Source organism: Pelobates fuscus, chromosome 1 (genome assembly GCF_036172605.1).
Source record: "Pelobates fuscus isolate aPelFus1 chromosome 1, aPelFus1.pri, whole genome shotgun sequence".
Taxonomy (NCBI): domain Eukaryota; kingdom Metazoa; phylum Chordata; class Amphibia; order Anura; family Pelobatidae; genus Pelobates; species Pelobates fuscus.
In genome coordinates, this window is record NC_086317.1 from 415,010,801 (window position 1) to 415,017,933 (window position 7,133).

General features: G+C 39.1%; 1 protein-coding gene across 2 annotated transcripts in view; it reads left to right on the forward strand.

Annotated features, from left to right (window-relative positions):
• The window catches only part of LOC134569647 (cyclic AMP-dependent transcription factor ATF-7-like), a 96,369-nt gene that overhangs the window by 44,197 nt on the left and 45,039 nt on the right, over window positions 1-7,133 (forward strand). The gene's annotated exons all lie outside the window — the stretch shown is intronic.

Consider the following 7,133-nt stretch of genomic DNA (forward strand, 5'->3'; position numbering starts at 1 on the left):
GATATCTATTTTGAGTTGAGAATCTTCTTAAATTAAAATGGAAAAGAGCAACCATTAAGTTATCGACCCTTACATACACACTCACAGCACCCTCACACACCGCACACTTACACACACAGCACCCATACACCGCACACTACCAGCACCCACCCACACACACAGCAGTGTATGTATGTATGTATGTATGTATGTATGTATGTATGTATGTATGTATGTATCTGTATATATAATTATATACATACATATACACGCAGCGTGTGTGTTTGTGCTTTAGGGTGTACACCCTTATGCAATAGGCTGCGCACGCCTATGGTGTCTGCATGTGAGTATACTTTATTATTAAATGTTTTATTCTGAAAGGACCAATATTTTATATTGGAAAAAGCAATATATATTTGAGATATATTATATATATATATATATATATATTTTACTCAATCATCTGGGGTGGCAAGACATAGCCTTACATATTACATGCGACAATATATGGCGCAATGACTTATGGGGCTGGCATAGATCTTGTTTGCTGTGGTCACTACATTATGATTATTCTGTATGTTCCCTTGACATTTGAGAGTACTTCAGTACCAACTTAATTTTTTTGTTATTTATGGTGTTAAGCAGAAATGTAATCACTTTTGGTTATTGGCAGAATGAAAATTGATAATTGAGGCTTTTGTGATAAGAAGATTTACAGCTTATTGGTAAAAAGTTTTAGATACACTGTTATAAATATTAACAGGAAATTAATACTGGTCATTAATGTATGAATCAATTTCAAGTTTTAGTCCAAAGATTGAAAACTGACCCAAGCTATTGTGTTTTCAATTAAGCTTTTTTAGCCTAAAAATTTTAATGTACATAGAATTCATGACGGTCACTATATTATTAAAACAAGGCAAATATACAGCTATCTCTTTTGGGGTCATAATATGTACCTCACATTTCGATCAAACACAGCCTGCACTGAAGAAAATAAATATTTGAAACTTGCTTATAATCCATATAGAGACAGTATGGCTCCCGGCTCCTCCGCGTCGCGCCCAAATCAAAGATGGCGCTGACCACGTGGTCGCGTCCATCTCAAGCTCCGCCCCCCCCAAATTATACTAACGTGCGCACGATGTCAACGCACCCGTACGTTCTGGGGTCGGGGGTCACCCTCTGACCAATCCGAGCCTAGAGAGGGATATTTAAATCCCTAATTCACCCCAGTACCATGCCCTGTCGTGGTTTCCTGTTCCTGGTTTCCTGAGAGTGCGTTTATCTTTGTGAATCTGATTTCCTGGTATACGGATCTTGGCTTTTCCCTGGTTATTCCGAATTCTGGTTCCCCTGACTTGGCTTGTTTAAACGGTATTTGTGTATTTCTGGCTTCCTTGACCTCGGCTTTCCCTTTGACCATTCTCTGTCTCGTATCGTAGCGTATTAGTCCGGCCATTCTAAGGTCCGGTTTACGCTCTGTCCTTTTATTTCATATATATATATATATATATGTGTATGTATGTATGTATGTATGTATGTATGTATATATATGTGTATGTATATATACATAGTTTCTGCATGCTGGACCACACTAACAGTCGTGACAGACAGTCATGCTGCGACCCCTCCTCCTAAGTCAACTGTTCTGTTTTACCCAGTCCAGTGCTTCCCATAGAGATATTTGGTACATAAGACTCATGCGTCTCCCTCACATCCCTTCCTTCCTCCGGAAAGAGAAAAAACACGTTGTAGCTTTACTGTTCTAGCCATATCCCTGGCTAATGTACTGCTGGAGATCTTGTAATGGAATTTTCATTTGGCTGATTGATGTAAACATGGATTACTGAGAGATGAGGCGAGCTCTACTCATGATCTCTTTACTAAGGATCATGACCTGCTCCCTTGATCCTATTCCCTCGTATCTCATCCGTACTCTGTCTCCTTCTCTTGCTTTGCCTTTCACTAACATTCTCAATCTCTCCCTCTTATCTGGCATATTTCCATTACCCTTCAAACATGTGACTGTAACCCCGATTCTAAAAAAGCCCAACCATGATCCTAACTCCCCATCCAACTACCGCCCTATTTCGCTACTGCCTTTTGCGTCCAAGATCCTTGAAAGACTTGTGTATGTGAGATTGACAGACTAACTCGAGTCCAATTCTCTGCTCGACCCACTTCAGTCTGGTTTCCGCGCTCAGCACTCTGGGGAAACTGCTCCGACCAAAGTATCAAATTATCTACCCGCTGCAAAATCTTATGGTCACTACTCTGTCCTAATTCTCCTTGACCTTTCCGCTGCTTTTGATACTGTTGATCAAAAAACAACTTCTTCTCATCCTCCATAATCTCGGTCCACGAGATATTGCTCTCTCCTGGTGCTCCTCCTACCTCCCCCAGTGCTGTTCTAGTGTTTTTGTTTTTTCTCTGGCTCTTCCTCTTCCTCCACACCTCTCTGTTGGTGTCCCCCAAGGTTCAGTCCTTGTTCCCTTACTGTTCTCGATCTATACTGCCTCCCTTGGTAAACTCATCAGCTCCTTTGGCTTCCAATATCACTTCTATGCGGATGACACGCAAATCTATCTGTCCTCCCCTGATCTCTCCCCACTCCTCTTGACTAGTGTCTCTGACTGCCTCTCTGCTATTTCTAACTGGATTGATGCCCACTTCCTTAAACTTAACTTTTCCAAAACAGAACTTCTGGTCTTTCCTCCCTCAAGTGTTGCTACTCCCATCTTTGTCCCCCTCCACGTTAATGGTGCTACCATCCACTCCACCACGCAGGCTCGCTGCCTAGGTGCTCTCTTTCACTCCGATCTCTCCTTTACCCCTCATGTCCGGTCAATCGTCAAATCCTGCAGCCTAAATCTCAAAAATATTGCGCACACCCACCCCTACTTAATGCCAGATGCGACTAAGGTATCATCTCTCGCCTTGACTACTGCAATCCGCTTCTCAGTGGTCTTATATGCTCCCAACTTGCCCCATTTCAGTCTATAAAGAATGCGGCGGCGATGCTCATCTTCCTGTCCGCCCGCACCTTCCATGCCATACCCCTTTGTCAGTCCCTGCATTGGCTTCCTATAAGATGTAGGGCTCAATTTAAAATTCTGGTTCTTTCTTTCAAATCTCTACATAATGCTACTCCCACCTATCTATCCTCCCTAATACACAAATATGTCCCATCTAGGCCCCTACACTCTGCTGAAGACCTATGTCTATACACGATTCGTACTCCCACCTCTGGTGCTCGCATTCAAGATTTCTCTAGGGCTGTACAGTTCCTCTGGAACTCACTTCCCTTTTCTACAAGACGCTCACCCAGTCTCTACTCCTTAAAAAAAAATAATCATTAAAATCTCACCTTTTCACAAAAGCATATCAATTAAATTGTTAATGGCTCAAAAAAAAAAAAAACAACACACACTAAGTCTTCATTGAATACTATTCTACCAATCTACTTCACTAATACTTTCCTTGCCTTTTGTGTCCGTTTACCCCACTCCCTCTAGCATGTAAGCTCATTGAGCAGGGCCTTCTACATCTGTTTCTGTGCGTCAAACTTGTCTCGTTACAATTACATGTTTGTTAGTCCACCCATTGTAAAGCGCTACGGAATTTGTTGGCGCTATATAAGCATAATCGTAATGACCACTACAGTTTATGATGGTAGTTATAGTGAAATGAGCCTTTCTTGGACAAGTGCATAGCTTTGTTCTGAAGCACAGAATTGTAAAAAACAATTATTATTATTATTATTATTTTTTTTTTTTTATTTATTTCCCCTTTTTCTCTTCTGTCTTTCTCTTGGGTGTAAAACTGATTTCACTTTCTTTTTGGAAATGTTACTCTAGATTGATTCTGTTGTGACTTCATATGCAATTCCATGTAATTTTCTCATGTAATGCTTTGTTAATGCATTTGTTGTCTCTAGTGAATAAAAAAATAAAATACAAATAAAAGCCTTTGTTAAAAAGGAGGAGGGGATAAGCAATGTAATAGACTATTTTTCGCGTAGGTTATGATGCAAGCTCACTGGCATAACAGGGAAGCAAGTGCATGCCATACCAGTCTTCAGCTCCTAATGAGAGACAGTGTCTATGAAAATCCCAGTGCAGTGATGGGGCTGTGTTCATTTGTAGTCTCATATTTAGCTCCTTTCAGAAGAAAACATATCGTGCAATTGGTAGGCTGAAAACAGCCGGTTGCACTTGAAGAACGAAGGCACTGTGCACTAGCACCTGAATGGAATATTGAAATCTATCTCAGATTTGTAGCACAATCTATAGAAGAAGAAAATAATGCTCTCCTTCTGTTCACGGTTAATCATTTGTTTACACCTGTATGCTTCCACTTTGGTCAGAATTGCTTTAGAACCGATTAAGGAAACCATTCCTGAAAGTTATTGTTCAAAATTCTGTAAGTTCAATAGCAAAGCTATTACAATGCACAATCATCATTTTAGTTGCATGTGCATATATAAATGCATGCATGTTAATATCCAATTACATTTGAAACTATCTTTGACATCTGGACGTCTCAGTAAAGTGTCTGCCAAATGTTCTAAAGATGAAAGTGTTGTCCAGAGCTGTTCTTCATTTCTGAAGTCTTTGAAGGAAAATTATTTAAAATATGTTAGAACATTACTAAAATCGTATATACAAGCTGACAAAAAGAATCAAGACTAATAAATATGATGCACAAAATAGTCACCAGAACAACTACAACTTATTGAATTTGTTCTGGTGAGTAGAATCATACCCTTCAGGCTTTTTACTGTAAACACTGTCTTTTCATAGAAAATGCAGTGTTTACATTACAGCCTAGTGATATCTTCACTGGCCACTCCTTAGATGGCTGTTAGAGATCCTTCCTGGGTCATGGCTGCCTAAAATGCATCTAAACATTCAGTGTCTCCTCCCTCTGCATGCAGACACTGAACTTTTCTCATAGAGATTCATTGATTCAATTCATCTCTATGAGGAGATGCTGATTGGCCAGGGCTGTGTTTGAATCATGCTGGCTCTGCCCCTGATCTGCCTCCTTGTCAGTCTCGCCAATCCTATGGGGAAGCATTGTGATTGGATCAGGCTACCACTTCTGATGATGTCAGCACACTGCTGTTTTTCTGAGTCTAACAGCATGCAGAGTTACAGCTTCTGGCTTGAATATAGTAAGATTTTTACTATATTTATGGAGACATGAGGGACCCAGGGGGACTAGATGGTGGTGTTTACAGTATAGGGTCAGGAATACATGTTTGTGTTCCTGACCCTATAGTGATCATTTAAAGCAGCACTGTAATTCATTTCTTCTTTTTGTTTTCCTTTTGTCATTCACCATTTAATAATTATACTGCCCTACCCCTTGCCATGTGCCTTTATTTGTATTCATATTTTTTTACTTGCAACAGACTTCTTAACCATTTTGTTGCACTCTGTCCATCATGTCTGCAGCTTGCCTTTCTAACAGATTCTTTTGTCTGATGCATTGTGAGTAAATTTACCTTGGCAAATTAAACTTTTCCCTACTTTTCTATATGTATACAAAGATAATAAAAATAAGTTTAACCCCTTAGTGACCAGACCGCTTTTCAATTTTCTTACCGTTTGGGACCAGGGCTGTTTTTACATTTCTGCAGTGTTTGTGTTTAGCTGTAATTTTCCTCTTACTCATTTACTGTACACACACATATAATTTATCGTTTTTTTCGCCTTTCAGTGGTCTTTCTAAAGATACTATTATTTTCGTCATATATAATCTACTATAAAAAAAATTGTTTATAAAATTATGAACTTTAAAAAAAAACAAAAAAAAACTTTTTCTAACTTTGACCCCCAAAATCTGTTGCGCATCTACAACCGCCAATAAACATCCATGGTAATAGTTTCTATATGTTGTCCTGAGTTTAGAAATACCCAATGTTAACATGTTCTTATTTTTCTTTGTTTTCAAGTTGTAGGGCAATAAGTACAAGTAGCACTTTGCTATTTCCAAACAATTTCCCCCCAAAATTAACGCATTGTAACGCAAGTTACGTTGTAACACTGATATCTGTAGAAAATTGATGGAAGTGCACTCCACCCCTTGCCAAGGAATCCAAGGTGCTTCACTGGATATGTCCCAGTACCCAAATGGACCAAATATAATAGTAGAAATAGAAAAATGAATCCAGGCACTCCAAATGAATTCCAAGAAAAAGGCAATTTATTGGAACCAGCAGCAACAAAGCGACATTTCAACCCCTAAGGGTCTTTATCAATTTTGTCAAACACTGATATCTGTCAGGAATCCCTGAATAACCCTTCACATATGTTTTTTAAAAGACAACAACCCAAGGTATTAAACATGGGGTGTTTTGACTCTTTTCATGCAACCATTTTACCACCAATCTATGCCAAGTTAAAAAAATAAATAAACCTAATTGCTGATTTTTTTGACACACATAGCAATTTAAGAATACATGTACAGAGAACTTTAAGGGTTACTGCCAAAGAACACCCCAATATGTGTTCAGCAACATCTCCTGAGTACAGTGATACCACCAATGTATAGGTGTGTCAGGTTCTCTGGGGGCTAAAAGACCTTATTTGGAGGGTGCGCATTCCAGTTTTCCAACTTGGAATTTTCACAGCTGGTTATCATGCACCCATGTCCTATTTGAGACATTTTTGAAACCGGCCAATGTAATTTACCCCCATCAAACCATATTTTTTTTTTTTGAAACGTAGACACCCTAGGATATTTCATATGGTGGTATTTTAACACTTTCATGCACTAATTCTATCATCAGTCTTTGTCAAACTTTTTGGGTAGTAAATTTTTGTGTGTTGTTTTTCTCACATTGTACTTTAGGCATGGATTCTCAGTTCCTGTTATGTGTTACTGACAAAGAACACCCCAATATCTGTTCAGCAACCTATCCTGAGTACAACAGTGCCCCCGATGTACAGGTTTTATTTTTTTTTTGCAAACTTACATGGGTCAAATGTGGCTTTCCCCCTTTTCCATGTTTGCACATTGAAATGTGCCAGATTGGTTTGCTGGGCCTATGTTGCCTTTGAGACCGTATGTCAGCCCAGGAATGAAAATTAAACCCATCATGGCATACTATTTTTAAATTAGACAACCCACAGTATTCAAAATGG